General features: G+C 46.0%; 1 protein-coding gene across 3 annotated transcripts in view; it reads right to left on the bottom strand.

The window, feature by feature from the left end:
- CACNA2D3 (calcium voltage-gated channel auxiliary subunit alpha2delta 3) overlaps window positions 1-19,965 on the bottom strand; it is a 1,591,404-nt gene that overhangs the window by 272,200 nt on the left and 1,299,239 nt on the right. The window lies entirely within an intron of this gene.

The following is a 19,965-nucleotide window of genomic DNA, read 5'->3' as shown; positions in this document are numbered from 1 at the left end:
AGGGCCCGCTGAGTGCTCCACCTGCACAGTATGTACTGTGCAGCCATCCACAACTGACTATGATTAATGACCTCTGGATACACTGTCAGACTGAGGACCTCAGCTGTGCACCACACAAAAGAAGTGAAACTGCTCCAGTTCAATGGCTCAGCTAAGTCATTCCAAACACTTCAGACAGATGCCACCATCATACACAGTAAGGAGTTTAAACAGATCTACACAAGGTCAAAGTAAGATGCTGGTATCTCGTCTGCTTCCTAAATGTATCCCCCACAAAGTAGTTATTAAAGGTCTGTATGGTAACATTTTTCACTTTGCTATATTTTCTAATTCGACTAAGCAATCATGCAATATTTCAGACCTGATGTGAGCTGATTTGAGGGACATGTACAGTGTTGCAACTTTATTTTTTTGCTCCAATGCATCTAAAAGAAACTTTGCAACTAGTCTTGACTCTTGATACAAAATGACCTATAAAGTAGGTAATGTTTCTGCAATCCCTATGCAGATCTATGTGACGCGCCCCCTGGGCCTGTGCTGCTGCTGCGGTGCAGGGGGAATACCCGGAGCCGGATCGCTGGGGGTTGTAGTTCTCCGTGGCGGTGACCCGGTCCGTGCCCAGGGTGGTCAAACCAGTGGCAGTCTAAATGTATGGTAATAAGTGTCCGACTACGCCACCCGTGGATTGCGGTCAGTGGGGACCGCCGCTGCGCTGCAGACCGCTGAGGCTGATGTTGTTTGCGCAGCTGAGTATGGGATGACTCCCCACGGGAGAAGTATTGCCTCAGGTCAGCTAAAGTGGATGATGTTGGTAGTGATGGTGTGAGGGTCCCAGTGCTAGTGGTGCTGGAGCGGCAAGGAATCACAGAGACGTGTGGTGCAGTTTCCAAAGCTTTACTCACAGTTGTTGCTCCGGTCACTTCGGCCAGCAGTGACCGCCCGAGCCGTGCTGCGTCCACCAGGTGAGGGACTCGGTCAACTCCCAAGCAATTCCAGAGTGTGGCTGAAAGCTCCCCTCTCTTCCTTTCTACTGGCCGTCCTCACCAGTGATCCACCTTTGTCCAGCTTCCTCGGGCCTTCTGTTGGTGAAACCTCTCTCCGGTCTCCCTGACCCTATGTGGTATGCCTTTCTGGTGGATGTAGTGAGGGGTCGCACCAAGATGTGGTCACAACCTCCGGTTTTGGCTGAGGATTAGTCGCCTCCACCAATTCGGGTTCCGGTACCCTGCTCTGCCAACCCTTCACCCAGTATCTCACCTGGGCATATGGGGTTCCTTCTGCCTTCGTGTCTCTGGGCCTTTCTCTGTGTTCCTTGCTTCCTTTCTCCTCTGTTCCAGTTCCTTTCTTACTTTCCTTTCTGTTCCTCCTCCTCTCTCTCTCTGCTGTTTCTGGCCTCCACTCCAGGCTTGCCTCTGGAGCTGGGCCCAGACTGAGCCACAGCTCCCTGTCAGCCCTCTCTGGCTGAGCTCCTCTCTTCTTCTCCTCCTCTCTGAACTGAACCCTGATCTAAGATGGTGCCCACCTTTTATACCTCCCTCTATGTGTGAGCCCAGGTGACTAGCAACCAATGGGCTCCTATCTATGCCCAGAGACCTACCCCTATCTGCTCCTACACCACTGGGTGTACTTTCCCCTCCCCACTCCAGCCAGGAACAGAAGCTGTCGTGCCTGCACTCTGTCTAGTGGGAGCACCGTTGGTCTGTTCCTCGGAAATGGGGTGTGTGTGGTGCATGCAGCTTACTGAGCCCCGGTCCACACTCCATCCTTACCCGGGAGTGGAATATCACACCTCTGGACTGAGGTGCAATACCCCTGTAGCAGCCGAGCCCTCGGGGTGCTACATTTGCGTCAACAAAAACCGTGTGATCCTGCAGTCAAATTCATGTTCACTAGAGATGAGCAAATCGATTCGAAGTTACATTTTTAGGAATTTGCTAAACCCAGTGAATTGTCTAAAAATGGTCACTAGTATTTTACACTGTATAGAATGTTGTATTAGCCAGAGATTTAATATATGACAACAGGCGCGGCAAGGCGAGCTTCACCAAAATACCTTAAAGCTATCACATCAACTAACATAGCCTATATAAAAGCTTAGGCAGGGAATGCAACAGCCATTGTGAGTTGATGCTACAGCTCACAGATTAGCCATAGAAATAGGAAGGGAAAGCCACAAACCAGAGAAAATATTTTACACATAAAGTGTGACAAGAAGTGTGAGGAATAGGCTGTTGGTTACCACCAGTTAACATTAGAGATGAGCAAACACGAAGTTAAAAGTTTGGGGTTCGTACCGGACAATTAATATCCAGCACTAAACGTGATAAACTGATTTCTCCTGCAATGTTCGGAGTTCCAGGGGAAAAGAGAGGGACAGAGAAAGCTTAATTATCATTAGCCTGGATATAGACAGAATCAAAAATTTGTGGTTGGCAATTCACTGTTGATAGCAATCACCCCAGACTTCCTTATTGACATGGATATTTGGTCCAGCCATACATTCATACAACGTTTCTAGAGTGGAGGTGATAAATAGAGATGAGCGTTGTTCTACTCGAACTGTTCGCCAATCTCAAATTCGAGCTGTTTTGGGCGGTGTTCGAGCCGGTCGGCGAACACGAACAATTTGAGAAAAATTCGGCTGTTCGAGGTTATGTTCGATAACTGTTCGTGCACCAAAATCATAACTGGATTTTTTCTCAGTAATGATGAAAATTAATGTTAATACGCAGTTTGAGTGTACAGCGGGGTGGGGGGAGGGGCAGGGGATGGATCTCTGCAGGAACAATGAAGATCTCCATTTTTTTTTCTCTTTCCCGCATTTGCAGTGGGGAGGTGCAATCTGTCAGCCTATCAGCAGCGCACACACGGAGCGAAGTGCTTTTTTTCACACAAGCAAGGGCATGTGTGATTGGCAGTGTATGTCACATGTCCTTGCCCTATAAGACCAAGCCATTTTCCCCGTCGCCACCATTTTCTCACTGCTGCATCTGCGTGTTAGACGGCACCGCTGTTGCTGTGTGCGCTATACCTTGTTAATTTCAAGCCAATTTTCGCACAAATATACAGATAGCTTGGGAGTAGGGAATAGTTGTGATTGCAGTCCTTTTAAGGACTAGGTTACAGCATTTCCTACGACTTTTATCAGGCAGGTCTGTGCTCTTAAATAGATAGATTGTGGGAGTAAAGACTAATTGTAATTGGAGTCCTTTTCAGGACTAGGTTACATCAGTTCCTATCAGTTTTTGCCAGGCAGGTCTGTGCCAGTGCTGTGCAAGTTTTTTTCACAGCATTTGGCTGAATCTAGCAAAGCTAATCCTTTTTGGCCTATTGCAGAGTGTGTTAGTCAGTGGAGTAGCCTATCTGTGTTGCAAGATATACCACCTGTGTATAGAATACCAATTTTTTTACTGCACCTAGTGAAGTAAAATCTTTTGGGCATAGCATCATTCTATTAGTCCATCTATACTGACCTCCATCAGGTTGCAAACTGAATATAATTTTTTTCTGCATCTAGCTCTGAAAAAATATTTGGGCTTCTAGCAGTGTGTGGGACTTGGTCTATTAGTCCATCTATACTGACCTCCATCAGGTTGCAAATTAAAAATAATTTTTTTCTTCATTTAGCTCTGAAAAAATATTTGGGCTTCTAGCAGTGTGTGGGACTTGTTCTATTAGTCCTTCTATACTGACCTCCAGCAGGTTGCAAATTGAATATAATTTTTTTCTGCATCTAGCTCTGAAAAAATATTTGGGCTTCTAGCAGTGTGTGGGACTTGGTCTATTAGTCCATCTATACTGACCTCCATCAGGTTGCAAATTAAAAATATTTTTTTTCTTCATTTATCTCTGAAAAAATATTTGGGCTTCTAGCAGCGTGTGGGACTTGTTCTATTAGTCCATCTATACTGACCTCCATCAGGTTGCAAATTAAAAATAATTTTTTTCTGCATCTAGCTCTGAAAAAATATTTGGGCTTCTAGCAGTGTGTGGGACTTGGTCTATTAGTCCATCTATACTGACCTCCATCAGGTTGCAAATTGAATAAAAAAATTTTCTGCATCTAGCTCTGAAAAAATATTTGGGCTTCTAGCGGTGTGTGGGACTTGGTCTATTAGTCCATCTATACTGACCTCCATCAGGTTGCAAATTAAAAATAATTTTTTTCTGCATCTAGCTCTGAAAAAATATTTGGGCTTCTAGCGGTGTGTGGGACTTGGTCTATTAGTCCATCTATACTGACCTCCATCAGGTTGCAAATTAAAAATAATTTTTTTCTGCATCTAGCTCTGAAAAAATATTTGGGCTTCTAGCAGTGTGTGGGACTTGGTCTATTAGTCCATCTATACTGACCTCCATCAGGTTGCAAATTAAAAATAATTTTTTTCTGCATCTAGCTCTGAAAAAATATTTGGGCTTCTAGCAGTGTGTGGGACTTGGTCTATTAGTCCATCTATACTGACCTCCATCAGGTTGCAAATTAAAAATAAATTTTTTCTTCATTTAGCTCTGAAAAAATATTTGGGCTTCTAGCAGTGTGTGGGACTTGTTCTATTAGTCCTTCTATACTGACCTCCAGCAGGTTGCAAATTGAATCTAATTTTTTTCTGCATCTAGCTCTGAAAAAATATTTGGGCTTCTAGCGGTGTGTGGGACTTGGTCTATTAGTCCATCTATACTGACCTCCATCAGGTTGCAAATTAAAAATAATTTTTTTCTGCATCTAGCTCTGAAAAAATATTTGGGCTTCTAGCGGTGTGTGGGACTTGGTCTATTAGTCCATCTATACTGACCTCCATCAGGTTGCAAATTAAAAATAATTTTTTTCTGCATCTAGCTCTGAAAAAATATTTGGGCTTCTAGCAGTGTGTGGGACTTGGTCTATTAGTCCATCTATACTGACCTCCATCAGGTTGCAAATTGAATAAAAAAAATTTCTGCATCTAGCTCTGAAAAAATATTTGGGCTTCTAGCGGTGTGTGGGACTTGGTCTATTAGTCCATCTATACTGACCTCCATCAGGTTGCAAATTAAAAATAATTTTTTTCTGCATCTAACCCAGCCAATAGTTTTGGCCTAATACCACAGTTTGGCCACTCAGCTCTGCTCGGTTACCATCCATTGTTTTTTTGTGCAAACAACTCCAGAGTTGTGAATTAGTTAACCACCAAAATGAGTGGAAAAAGGCCTGCTGCTGGTGGAAAGGGGAATAGGCGTGTTGGGAAGGGGAAAAAAGGTTGTGTCCGTGGGGTAGGTGCAGAAGAAAGACCATCTTCCAGCCAAACTAAAATGTCTACTTCTTTTAGCGGACAATGTGATAAGATCCCTTTCTTACGGCCACGCCAATCGCTACAAATTCCAGATGAGGCACAAAAACAGCAGGTGCTTCAACGGATATCAAGTGCTCCTTTAAGTGGGCTCTCCTCCACATCAACTTCAACATCACAAATACTCCAGTCCTCAAAGGTGTCACCCAAATCGCACTTGCTTCCTCACAGCTCCCAAATCTCCAGCTGCCCGTCTGAGTATGAGGTAGAACAGATGGTTGAGTCTGCAGAGCTGTTTATTCATACTATAGCCTGGGAATCAGAGGTCGACTCCAGCGCTTCTGTGAATCCAGACGAGGAAATGATCTGCACTGATGCCCAGAATCTTTATGAGTCGGATCCAGGACCAGACGCAGAAGGTTCTGACCATAATGTAGACCCTCATTCCCAAACTGTAACTCCTGCTGGTGGAGACAATGAGGAAGACGATGATAAGACTCAAATACCTGATTGGAGCGACAACTTTAGTTTTTTGTCAGGGCAGGAACAGGTTGGCTCTGAGGACGACGGGTGTGATAACGCACAGGGTGATGATGATGAGGTCGGAGATCCCACTTACTGTCAACCCACAGTCAGCCAAGAGATGAGGTCAGCAGAGGAGGTGGAGGAAGATCCTAGTGACGACGAGGTCAGGTTGCGCCTTCCTGGACAGAGATGTAGTACTGGAAGCACGTCAACAACTGCATCCTCAAACACAACTCTGCCTCTCACCACAAGTCGTGGTGGCTCTTCAGGTCGCATGGGTGCTAAGCCTTGCATAGCCTGGGCATTTTTTCAGATCGATAAAGATGACCCAACTCGTGTTATCTGTAACATTTGTCAGCAAAAGCTAAGTAGAGGCCAAAAAATACATAGTTTGAGTACTTCATGCATGAACCGGCACATGGACATGAAGCATAAGTTGCAGTGGGAAGCTCAGTGTGCTACAATGCGGTCTAGCCGGCCGGGCCAACCACCGTCTGCCATATCTTGTGCATCCGCGGCCTCTTCATCCTCTGTGACTGGGGGGACAGCAGTCACACCTGTTTTGGGGCGCAGACCTGCCACCTCTTTACCCGCAACAGCCAGCGTGATTGGCAGGTCATCATTTTCTTTGGAGGTGGTAACACCAGCTGGTCTTGAGCGCTGTCCGACATCGATAGCACCACCTTTGGATCAAGGCAACCTAACATGTCCGCCTGCATCTTCCTCACAGACCGGCAGTTTGCCGGGGACACCCTTATCAACCCCGTCTAAGCACAATAGCCAGCCCTCGGTCCCTCAGATGTGGACAAGTAAAAGACCATTTCCTCCTAGCCATGAGAAAGCTAAGAGGTTGAATTTCACCATCTGCAAGCTCTTGGCTACAGAAATGCTGCCTTTCCGCCTGGTGGACACAGAGGATTTTCGAGACCTTATGTCCGTCGCAGTGCCCCAGTACCAGATGCCCAGTCGGCACTACTTCTCAAAGAAAGGTGTGCCTGCGCTCCACCAGCATGTCGCACACAACATCACCGCTTCTTTGAGAAACTCTGTGTGTGACAGGGTGCATTTCACCACAGACACTTGGACGAGTAGGCATGGACAGGGGCGTTACATGTCGCTGACTGGGCACTGGGTAACTATGGTGACAGCAGGACAAGGGGCTGCTGTCCAAGTCTTGCCGCCCCCACGAGTTGTGCGTCAATCCTCTTTATGTCATTTTTCCTCCACTGCTTCTGCCTCCTCAACCCCCTCTCGGTCTTCCACCTGCACCCAAAACCTGTCTGGTCATACCACAAGCTTTCTAACTGCGCAGAAGGGATCCTGCACACCTCCTTACTATGCTGGCAGTAGGGCTCAACGTCATCAGGCGGTTTTTACATTGAAATGTCTGGGAAATGTGAGTCACACAGCTGAGGAGTTGTGGTCAGCTCTGGAGAACCAATTTCATGAATGGTTGTCTCCACTGGACCTGAAACCAGGGAAGGCCGTGTGCGACAATGCTGCAAACCTGGGTGCGGCCCTTCGCCGGGGCAATGTCACACACGTGCCTTGTATGGCTCACGTGTTGAACCTGGTTGTCCAGCAATTTTTAGCCCACTATCCCAGACTAGATGGCCTTCTGCAGAGGGCACGGTCGCTGTGTGCTCACTTCCGCCGTTCGCATCCCGCAGCTCAGCGACTTACATCTCTACAGAAGTCGTTGGGCCTGCCACTTCACCGGCTAAAATGCGATGTGCCTACCCGGTGGAATTCAACTCTGCACATGTTGCAGCGACTGTGGCAGCACCGACAAGCCCTGGTGCAATACGTTCTGACGTATAGCCTGGGCCAACGAGATTCAGAGGTGGGGCAAATCACGCTGGAGGAGTGGTCTCAGATCAGGGACCTATGCACCCTTCTGCACAGTTTTGAAATGGCGACGAAGATGTTTAGTGCTGACGATGCCATTATCAGCATGACTATTCCGGTGATTTACATGCTGGAGCACATGTTAAACAGAATTCGGAGTCAGGTGGTGGCACAAGAGGAGGTGGAGGAAGTAGAGGAGGAGGAGTTGTATGCGGAAGGGCTAACATCTGCAAGGTCCAGACGGTCGGCAGCACCAAGGCGGCAGGCATGTGAGGGTGGGGGAGATGATTTTACCAGGGCACATGGTAGCAGCCAAACTAGTGAGGAAGGTGCAGGAGCCCAGGAAGAAGTGGAGGACGAACTGATGGAAGACTCATCAGATGAGGGAGACCTTGATCACATTTCTGTTGTGCGAGGTTGGGGGGAGAGGACAGAGGAAGGAAGCATGATTGCTACCTCGCCACCAACACAACAGGGACTTGGTGCTCCTGGATGCGCAACACACATGAGTGCCTTCTTGCTGCACTACCTGCAACATGACCCTCGAATTGTGAGAATTAGAAATAATCCTGACTACTGGGTTGCCACACTGTTAGATCCCCGGTACAAAAGTAAATTTGCAGAAATTATTCCTGCCATAGAAAGGGATGCACGCATGCAGGAGTATCAGCAGAGGCTGTTGCAGAATCTTACATGTGCTTTTCCACAAAATACCAGTGGTGCACATAGTGAATCTCACAGTTCCAACTTGCCAACCGTGGGACCGTCAAGTGTTCAGCACTCAAACCGTAACAGAACCACAGTATCTGCTGGTAACATCAATTTTGCGGAATCATTTCACCACTTTTTTAGCCCATCCTTTGCAAGGCCACAGGAGACAAGAAGTCTGACACATAGTCAACGCCTAGAGACGATGGTACAGGAGTATCTCCAAGTAAACATTGAAGCCACGACTGTGTCACTGGACCCTTGCTCTTTTTGGGCTTCCAATCTGGATAAATGGCCGGAGCTAGCCACTTACGCCTTGGAGATCTTGTCATGCCCCGCAGCCAGCGTTCTGTCTGAACGTGTGTTCAGCGCTGCTGGTGGTGTGCTGACAGATAAGCGCACGCGGCTCTCCACTGATAATGTAGACAGACTCACGTTCATAAAGATGAACAAATCATGGATCCGAAACGACTTTTCTACCCCTGTGTCATCCTGGGGAGAGTAAAAGCTTGATGATTGGTTAAAATCACCCTACCAACCGTTTTAAGCTTTCAAATTACTAATCATGTTTATCTGTATCTTGACTGGAAAATAATTTGGGCTTTGTAGCAGTGTGCAGCACTGATCCTATTAGGCCATCTATAATAAGCTTCACCAGATTTAAAATTAAAAATAATTTTTAGCTGCATCTAGCCCGGAAAATAATTTTGGGGCTCCGAGATGCGCAAGACACATAAGTGCCTTCTTGCTGCACTACCTGCAGCATGACCCTCATATTGTCAGAATTCGAAGTAATCATGACTACTGGGTTGCCACACTCTTAGATCCCCCAAACTTTTCGATCAACCTTTTCATTTTAATAAAGACCAAAAAAATGGTCATTTTTGAAATTATAAGCATTAGCAGGTTGTTAGAAACTGAAATCAAACAGTTTTCAACTCAAAACTTTATTCTAGGTGATGTTACATTTTCACATAGGACCCCTTGTTCGAAAGGAGCTTCTGAACTCTCTCGTCCATTGAATTTGTCAGGTTTTGGATGGTTTCTGCTTCAATTGTTTTGCATGAGGACAGAATACCCTCCCAGAGCTGTTGCTTAGATGTGAACTGCCTCCCGCCATCATAGACACTCCTTTTAATGATGCTCCAAAGGTTCTGAATGGGGTAGAGGTCAGGGGAGCATGGGGGTCACACCATAAGTTTGTCCCCTTTTATGCCCATATCAGCCAGAGATGCAGATGTTTTATGTGCAGCATGAGATGGTGCATTATCATGCAGAAAAATGATCTTGCTGTGAAATACACGGTTCTTCTTCTTGAACCATGGCAGGAAGTGCTGTTTGAGAAAATCCACATACATTATGGAGTTCATCTTTAGCGCCTTCAGGGATCCTAAAGGGGCCGACAATCTCTCTCCCCATGATTCCAGGCCAAAACATTACTCCACCTCCTCCTTGTTGGCGCTGTAGCCGTGTTTGCGTGGGGTGTCCATCAACCAGCCATCCTCCACTCCATTCATCTGGACCATCGAGCGCTGCACGGCACTCATCCGTGAACAAAACAGTTTTGAAATCAGTCTTCATGTAATGTTTGGCCCACTGGAGCCGTTTCTGCTTGTGTGAAGTGGATAGAGGAGGTCGACAGGATGGCATATGCACAGCTGCAAACCTCTGAAGGACCCTGCATCTTGTTGTTCGGGGGACGTTGGAGGCACAAGCAGCTTCAAAAACTTGTCTGCTGCTATGGCAAGGCTTTTTTGCCGCTGCTGTTTCAACCTGACGTAATTGCCTGTAGGAAAGAGTCCTCAATTTGCCCTTATCAGCACGCACACGTGTGTACTGTGAATCAGCTACATACTTCTTGATTGCCAAGACACTTCATCCTGATCATCGCACAATGTTGATTGTAGTCATGCCTTGACCTAAACACTCCACAATTTGTTGCTTCTCAGCAGCCGACACATCCTTTTTCTTTCCCATTTTGGCAGAAAATGTAGGCTGCTTAATAATGTGAGAGAGCCTTCTTAAGTAGTCTTGCCTTTCATTGGACACACCTGCCAAACTAATTAGCACAGGTGTCTGCAATTGCTTACAGTGATATAAAGAGCCCTGACACACATCACCATCAATGAGTTTAACTGACAAACAAACAAATTCTTCCCTTATCACTCCTAAACACTTTTTGCATAATAATTTGGAACGCGGTGTACATGTGCTTTTCCACAAAACACCAGCGGTTCACGTAGTGAATCTTACAGTTCTAACTTGCCAACCGTGGTCTGTATGGAATTGTTCAATAAAGGGCCCAAAATTAAGATAACATAGATGGGAGAACTCTCTATGAATAGGAATTCCTAAGTATTTGATACCCTGTGAGGGCCAGGCAAAGGGAAAGTTGGACTGGATGGAATCCTATATGGATTTAGGGAGGGAGACATCGAGGGCCTCAGACTTCGCTGCATTGATTTTAAAATTTTACCATGTAACAAAGTGGTCTATTTCAGCCATAACAGCAGGGATGGATATATGTGATTGAGTGATATATACTAGGACATCATCAGCAAATAGAGAGCACTTGTACTCGGTGCCTCCCACCTCAATCCACCTAATATTGGGGTTATGGCGAATTGATGAGAGCAGGTGCTCCGTCACTAGGATGTATAAGAGAGGGGACAGAGGACATCCCTGCCTTGTCCCATTGGTGATTGTGAAAGGTGATGAAAATGTTCTGACGCACCCCCTGGGCCTTGGGACACCCGGAGCCGGACCCTTTTTGGTGGATGCTGGTGGTTGTAGTCTTCGTGGCGGCGATCCGGTTCCGTGGCTCAGGGCGGTCAAACCAGTGGCGGAACTATTTATGTGGTTTTGATGTTTAAATGTCCGACTACGCCACCCGTGGATTGCGGTCAGAGTGAACCGCCGCTACAGGGCAGACCGCTAAGGCTGGTGTTGTGGGTGCAGCAGAGCGTAGCATAACTCCCCACGGGAGGAGTATAGCCTCAGGGCAGTGTATGCGGAGGATGGGGGTGATGGTGCAGGGCAGCAGCAGTAACGACACGGAGTCAGTGATGCAGTTCAGGGCCTTTACTCACAGTTCTTATTATCCAGACCACGTCTGCAGGTAACGGCTGCCCACGTCGTACTGTGCTCACCAGGTGAGGGGCTCAGACAACTCCCAGATAACTTTGGAGCGCTTCACAGGACCCCCTTTGTGTGTCCTTTGTCTGGCCTTTCTTACCAACACTTCTGTCCGGCTGCCTCGGGCCTCCTCTTGGTAAACTTGGCGCCAGTTTCCCTGACCCTATGTGGTGCCTTCCTAGCGGGTGGAGCAAGGGGCATGCGCCACATAAAATGTCAGAGCCTCCGGTTTCTAGCTGAGGGTCGTTTCCTGCCTCCACTAGTTCGGGGACCGGTCTCCCCCTTTGGCCTGACCCCTCCACGCAGGTGGATTCGGGCGTGCGGTGGCGACTCGCCCGTCCGCACCCCTGGGATCCCTTCATTCCTCGTTCCTGGAGCCTTCTCCGCTCCTCTTCCTTCCTTCTCCCTCTTGCAGGCCTGGGTCTCTGTTACTAGGCCCGCCTCCGGAGCAGAGCTCATGCAGAGCCCCTGCTCCCTGCCACTTCTGCTCAGACTTCTCTGCACTGAACTAAGATGGTGCCCACCTTTTATACTCCCTTCTCAATGCACCCAGGAACTGCTTCCTCCCTGCTCCTGCACTGCAGGGTTCCCCTTCCTCAGTGTTCCCTCCCCCCACTCCAGCCAGGGACAGGGACTGTCGTGCCCATCTCAGGGGCATATTGGTCGCCCTGCCCCACGGCAATGTGGTGTAATGCATGCAGGTGTCGGGTCCTGATCCACACTCCATCCTTATCTGAGAGTGAGATATCACACCTCTGGGTGAGGTGCAATACGTCTGTAGCAACCGAGCCCTCGGTGCTACAGTTCCATTTATCTTCAGCTTAGGTGACGTATTGTGATACAGGGCCGTGATTTTGGCTATAAAAGGGTCCCCTAGACCCCTACCCCAAGCTTTTTAAGAGAATCATATATGGCGTGCCAGGAGACTCTATGGAATGCTTTCTCAGCATCCAACGAGAGTATCTACTTACAAATTTTTAACTGCATCTAGCCCAGGAAATACTTTGTGCCTAGTAGCAGTGTCTGCTAGTCAGCGGATTATCCCGGCTGTTAAGCAAGCTACACCACCTGTAGTTTGGACACTTAATTTTTTCAAAGGAAATGCTTCGGGACCACGGGATACTTAGTGAAGAGCATCAGGAGGCACCCCAAGGCATAGGGGCTGGGACTGGCACTAGGATGCCTTGCGGTGGACAGCCGAGCTCGATCCTTATAAAAGCTTTTTAACTGCAGCAGCTTTAGTGGACGCTACTGGAGCTGGAATAACGCGGCTGCTGGCATGAGACTTGCCCTCCAATAGATCCTTGTAAATGGATTTAAAGTGTATTCATTCAAATTAGAGGGACAATTTAAATTAAAAAGCTTAGAGCTGCCTCCACCACAGGGGGGCTCTCTCGACCCACCAGCGGACAGGCACCAGTATTGGGAGAGGGGGGCTGGCCGTCAGGGTTCACCGCGGCTCTGGCACAAACCCGGCGACACGGAGGTGGCACGGGCAGGAGCGGACTGGCCGTCTCGGCTTCTCACTTTTTGGATTTTAGAAGGGCATGACATGCCTATATCTGTGTCTCCCCCTCCTTTTACTCCTCCACCTCTTTTCTTTTCGCATGACTATATGTACTTGTCACTTTTCCATGTGTTAGTTGTGTCTTCTGAGCAGTTTGTCAGCTTTTGGACACCTTTGAAGGTGTTTTCTATGTGTTTCTATGTGTTTTTGTTTGCCTGCCATTGGTTTTAACGGTGTTCGAAGGTGTTCGACGAACAGTTCGACGAACAGTTCGGCGAACACACGGGTGTTCGACGAACCGAACCGAACTCGAACACTACGGGGGTGGCTCAACACTAGTGATAAATGGCTGACAGACCCAGGCTATGTTTATTTCCAAGGGTAACAGTCAAGCAATTGAATATCTTAATATGTAATTTATCTTCTCAAATGTGTGTATGGCCTATAATATGTGGGTTGCATGTGAGAACGCCGATGAAAAAACACAGTTTGAATGTTCTCATAAGTTTATCAAGCCTCCTTTATTATGTATATTGCTGTCCCTTATTACACAGTGCCCTCTCTTGTTATATACAGCACCGTCCCTTACATATTGCATTATCTATAGCGCCCTGTTCTTTATTACATACTGTCCTCTCTTGTTAGATATATAATGCATTGACGGCTGATGGAGCACGGGAAAGCTTCTTTTCTAATGGAGGAGCTGATGGACTGTTCTTCTGGTCACCGGCTGCTCCATCAGCAGTCATTTTATATCTAACAAGAGAGGACTATGTAATAAAAGATGGTGCTGTGACTGACAGATGTGGTGCCCATATTCAAAAAGGGGACTAAAACCGAACTTGGAAATTATAGGCCAGTAAGCTTAACCTCTACTGTGGGTAAAATCCTGGAGGGTTTCCTAAGAGATGCTATACTAGAGTATCTGAAGAAGAATAACCAAATATCAACATGGGTTTGCGAGGGACCGTTCCTGTCAAACTAATCTGATCAGCTTTTATGAGGAGGCAAGTTCCGGACTGGACCAAGGAAATGCAGTGGATGTTGTGTATATGGACTTTTCAAAAGCTTTTGATACGGTTCCACACAAAAGGTGGATACATAAAATGAGAACAATGGGGATAGGGGAAAATATATGTATGTGGGTTAAGAATTGGCTCAGTGATAGGAAACAAAGGGTGGTTATTAATGGAACACACTCAGACTGGGTCACAGTTAACAGTGGGGTACCACAGGGGTCAGTATTGGGCCCCCTTCTTTTTAACATATTTATTAATGACCTTATAGGGGGCATACAGAGTAATATTTCAATATTTGCAGATGACACTAAACTCTGCAGGGTAATCAATACAGAGGAGGACAATTTTATATTACAGGAGGATCTATGTAAACTAGAAGCTTGGGCTGATAAATGGCAAATGAGCTTTAATGCGGATAAATGTAAGGTAATGCACTTGGGCAGAGGAAATAAAATGTATAATTATATGCTTAATTGTAAAACACTGGGCAAAACTGTAACTGAAAAAGACCTGGGTGTATTGGTGGACGACAAGCTCAAGTTTAGTGGCCGAGAGTCAGGCAGCTGCTGCAAAGGCAAATAAAATAATGGGATGCATTAAAAGAGGACCAGCCGATAAAAAAATCTGGCAGCACACGGATATTCCACACAAATGTGAGAATGCAGCCTAAGAGATTTTACAGACAACATTATGACTCCAGGTCACATAGTGCAGATACAAATAATATTTACATCCAGGCACTTACCGCTGGTGTCTCATCTGATCACAGTCTGTTTCTGCTGCTTCTTCATCTGGTCAGACCTTCATGGTGACATCTCCCAGCCATGACTCGTCTTGTCACGAAGATCTCCAGCCTAGAAAAAAACAAGGTCACATATATTGTATACATACATGTGTCTCCCCCACACTGCGCCCCTGACTACAGATATGTACCCCACCATTAATAAATATACTATTAGCCACTTAGTAATCAAAATATAAAGTGATCAGCAGCACTGTGCCCCCCCATTAACTATAATCTCCACTGGCCAATAATATAAATTATTCAGTCTCTGTGACTCTCCCCAATTAACTGTAAGGCTATGTGCTCACAGAAAATATACAAGGCTTTACAGTACAAACAAAGTGAAATCCCCATCATTACTCTTTCCCAGCACCCCCATCATTGCTCTCTCCCAGCAACCCCATCATTGCTCTCTCCCAGCCCCGTCATTGCCCACCCCAGCCCTGTCGTTGCTCTCCCCAGCCCCATCATTGTTCACACCAGCCCCATCATTGCTCACTCCAGCCCCATCATTGCTCTCCCCAGCCCCGTCATTGCTCACCCCAGCCCCATCATTGCTCTCCCAGCCGCATCATTGTTCACCCCAGCCCCATCATTGCTCACTCCAACCTCATCACTGCTCTACCCAGCCCCATCATTGCTCACCCCAGCCCCATTATTGCTCACCCCAGCCCCATCATTTCTCTCCCCATCCTCATCATTGCTCACCCCAGCACCATCATTGTTCTCCCCAGCCCCATCATTGCTCACCCCAGCCCCATTATTGCTCACCCCAGCAGCATCATTTCTCTCTCCATCCCCATCATTGCTCACCCCAGTCTCATCATTGCTCTCCCCAGCCCCATCATTGCTCACCCCAGCCTCATCATTGCTCACCCAAGCTCCATCATTGCTCACCCCAGCCCCATCATTGCTCTCCCCAGCCCCATCATTGCTCTCTCCAGCCCCATCATTGCTCTTGCCAGCCCCATCATTGCTCTCCCCAGCACCATCATTGCTCACCCCAGCCCTATCATTACTCACCCAGCCACATCATTGCTCTCCCCAGCCCCATCATTGCTCTCCCCAGCCACATCATTGCTCACCCCAGCCCCATTATTGCTCACCCTAGCCCCATCATTGCTCTCCCCCACCTCCCCTCATTCTCTTGTTCCTCTCCCAACGTTTCAGTATAAAAAAAAACACACAACTTACCTCTCAGCCCGCTCCCCTGCAGCATCCTCCTTGTCTTCGGTAAATTTCTCCCTGACTCAGGCCCATGCTGCATGATGACATCATCAAGCAGCACGGGCCTGTGTCAGGGAGGAAGTGCCGGGCAGGAAGCAGAGGTGAGGTCGGATCCCTGCAGCTCCGCTGCCATTCTCGTCCTGATGGCAGCGGAGCTGAAAGGATTGCTCCCTGCCCGCAGCATATAGAATCATAGAATCATAGAATCATAGAATGGTAGAGTTGGAAGGGACCTCCTGGGTCATCTGGTCCAACACCCTGCTCAAAGCAGGATTCACTAAATCATCTCAGACAGATGTCTGTCCAGCCTCTGTTTGAAGACGTCCATTGAAGGGGAACTCACCACCTCTCGTGGCAGCCTGTTCCACTCATTAATCACCCTAACTGTCAAAAAGTTTTTTCTAATATCTAATCTGTGTCTCCTCCATTTAGTTTCATCCCATTGCTTCTAGTCTTTCCTTGTGCAAATGAGAATAAAGATGATCCTTCTACAATGTGACAGCCCTTGACATATTTGTAGACAGCTATTAAGTCTCCTCTCAGTCTTCTTTTTTCAAGCTAAACATTCCCAAATCCTGCAACCGTTCCTCATAGGACATGGTTTGCAGACCAGTCACCATTCTGGTCGCTCTTCTCTGAACTTGCTCCAGTTTGTCTATGTCTTTTTTAAAATGTGGTGCCCAAAACTGTACACAGTATTCCAGATGAGGTCTGACCAAAGAGGAGTAAAGACCGATAATGACTTCACGTGATCTAGACTGTATGCTTCTGTTAATACATCCCAGAATTGTATTTGCCTTTTTTGCTGCTGCATCACACTGTTGACTCATGTTCAGTCTATGATCTATTAGTATACCTAAGTCTTTTTCACATGTACTGTTGCTTAGCTCTATTCCTCCCATTCTGTATATGCTTTTTTCATTTTTATTGCCCAGATGTAGTACTTTGCATTTTTCCCTGTTAAAAACCATTCTGTTGGTTGCTGCCCACTGCTCCAGTTTATTTAGGTCTTTTTGAATCCTCTCTCTCTTCTCTAGTATTAGCTATCCCTCCTAGCTTTGTGTCATCAGCAAATTTAATCAGTTTACCCTCAATTCCTTCATCTAAATCATTGATAAAGATGTTGAACAATACAGGTCCCAGGACGGAGCCCTGTGGTACCCCACTTGAGACATTCATCCAGCTGGATGTGAAGCCATTTACAACCACCCTTTGAGTCCGATCACTAAGCCAGTTATGAATCCACCTAACAGTTGCCTGGTCCATTGAATACTTGGTCATTTTTTCAATAAGGATGGTGTGAGATACTTTGTCAAATGCTTTGCTGAAGTCAAGATATACTATATCTACAGCATTTCCCTGATCCACCCAGTCAGTGATTCTGTCATAGAAGGAAATTAAGTTAGTCTGACATGACTTGTTAGTTACAAACCCATGCTGACTCTGGTTAATCACTTCATTCTTATCCATGTACTTACATACATGTTGTTTAATAATTTGTTCAAAGATCTTTCCTGGTATAGAAGTCAGACTCACCGGCCTATAGTTCCCTGGGTCCACCTTCTTCCCCTTTTTGAAGATAGGAACAACATTTGCTCTTCTCCAGTCTTCTGGGACTTCTCCTGTTCTCCAAGAATTTTCAAAAATTATGGAGAGTGGTTCTAAAATTTCTTCTATGATCTCCTTCAGTACTCTGGGGTGTAATTCATCTGGACCTGGAGACTTGAACTCATTTATGTTTGCTAAATATTCCCTCACAATCTTTCTGTTTACAGATAACTTGGATTCCTCTATTCCTCTAAAAGGACAGTGAAGATCACTTGATGTTACATTTTCTTTCTGAGAGAAAACAGATGCAAAATAGGAATTAAAAAGTTCGGCCTTCTCAACATCCTCTCTTACCATTTCTCCATTTTCATCCTGTAAAAATCCTATAGCATCTTTGACTTTTCTTTTACTTTTGACATACCCCCAAAATCCTTTTTTATTGCTTTTGACATCTCTTGCAAGCCTTAATTCATTGTCAGCTTTAGCTAACCTGATACGTGCCCTGCAGGATCTGCAGACTGCATTATAATCTTCTTTAGATATGCCTCCCTCTTTCCATTTAATAAACATTTCTTTCTTTCTTTTTAGCATGTGTTTAAGTTCTGTGTTCATCCATCCTGGTTTCCTTAAATGCTTCTCATTCTTCCTACTTTTCGGGATTGTTAACGATTGTGCTTTGAGAATCTCATTTTTAAAAATTTCCCATCCTTCCTGGACATTTTTGTCCTTAAGGACATCCAGCCATTGGATCCCTCCTATTCTCTTTCTGAGTCTCTTAAAATCTGCCTTTCTAAAATCTAACCTTGAAGTTTGAGTCTTCACATGTCTTCCTCCTCTAGTTATCCAAAATTCTATAATAGCATGATCGCTGCCTCCTAGCGTCCCAGCCACCTTTACCTCCTCAACCATTTCCTCCCTGTTTATAAGGATTAGATCCAAAGTAGCAGATCCCCTTGTTTTCTCCCCTACCTTTTGGAAGATAAAGTTGTCAGCAAGAGAGGATAAGAATTTGCTTGACCTGTTAGTTTTACTTGAGAGAGATTCCCAACAAATGTCTGGATAGTTGAAATCTCCCATGACCACTACGTCATATTTTTTGGAGAACTTGGTCATTTGATACATAAAGAGTTCATCCATATCTTCAGCTTGCCCAGGTGGCCTGTAGTAAATGCCTACAATGGTGTCCTTTCCGTTGTTCTCTCCTTGTATTCTTACCCAAACAGTTTCCACAGAACTCCCAGTCTCTGAAGCTTCAATCTCTGTGCAGATATACGCTTTTCTAACATACAATGCGACACCTCCTCCTCGTTTATCAAGTCTGTTTCTTGCAAATAAGTTGTATCCTTTTAGCCTTTTATTCCAATCTTGTGTATCGTCCCACCAAGTTTCAGTGATTCCAATAACATCATATTCCTTTTCCTGCGTTAGTAGTTCCAATTCTCCTTGTTTGTTGCCCATTGTTTTGTCTTTGTTCTTCCTTTCCACTTCCAGTAGCAGAGATCTCAATAGTATTTGTCAGCTGTATGGCTTTTTCTGGCCTTTTGCTTCCCTTCCCACATTGTTCTAGTTTAAATATGATGAGGACAATCTGGTCATGGGCCCCCCAGAGCCTCAGGCTCCAACAAGAAGGCCAGATTGCCCTCATCATTAGCTACCCAGCAAGGGCCCCCCTGTACCACCGGACCCCGGTGCAGCTGCAGCGACTGCACCGGTGGTAGGTCCGCCCCTGGATTTACTTGATCAGTATATGAAAAGCAGGGCTAAGTGTGGTGTCTACCAGTGACAGACTGGAATGAAAGGGTCCACCAGTAACATTGACTGAGGGCCCACTGTTCAGCTGCATGCAAATCTTACATTACATTACAAATGTACCTATGTTTCGTGTGATAATACATTAAGGATTTAGTTGAATGATTGATGAGATGTTGCTTTTGTCTGTACATAGAGAATCAAGTGTAATATTTCAATAAAATCAATGTTTTATCAGCAGAAGATTATCACTAGAGGACTAGGTCTCACGTGCAGTGTAGTCCTCCTGCTTTGCATAACCCTGTCCCACCACTGATTGGCAGCTTTCTGCCTATGCACAGTGTAACAGGAGAGTGCCAAAGGCAAAAATAAAAAGATCAAATGGCCCATTAGAGTGAAAAGATGGAAAAAACTTTATTATAAATATTGCACAAGAAATGTGGAGAGGAGGGAAGCAAAAGATACATACATATGCATTAAAAAGTGATCAAAAGCAAATGCATAACATGTACGATGCAGGTAAGACACCTCTCTGAGATCATATTAAGCCTCAGCTACAAACAGAATAAGAAAAAATGCTAACAAAAATAGGGAGGAGACATATTCACATAAAAAATAGTATACTGATACAGTACAGACCAAAAGTTT

This window comes from Phyllobates terribilis, unplaced genomic scaffold (assembly GCF_046119375.1).
Source record: "Phyllobates terribilis strain yellow unplaced genomic scaffold, ASM4611937v1 Scaffold_8__6_contigs__length_399053987, whole genome shotgun sequence".
Taxonomy (NCBI): domain Eukaryota; kingdom Metazoa; phylum Chordata; class Amphibia; order Anura; family Dendrobatidae; genus Phyllobates; species Phyllobates terribilis.
This window is presented reverse-complemented; position numbering and strand designations above follow the sequence as displayed.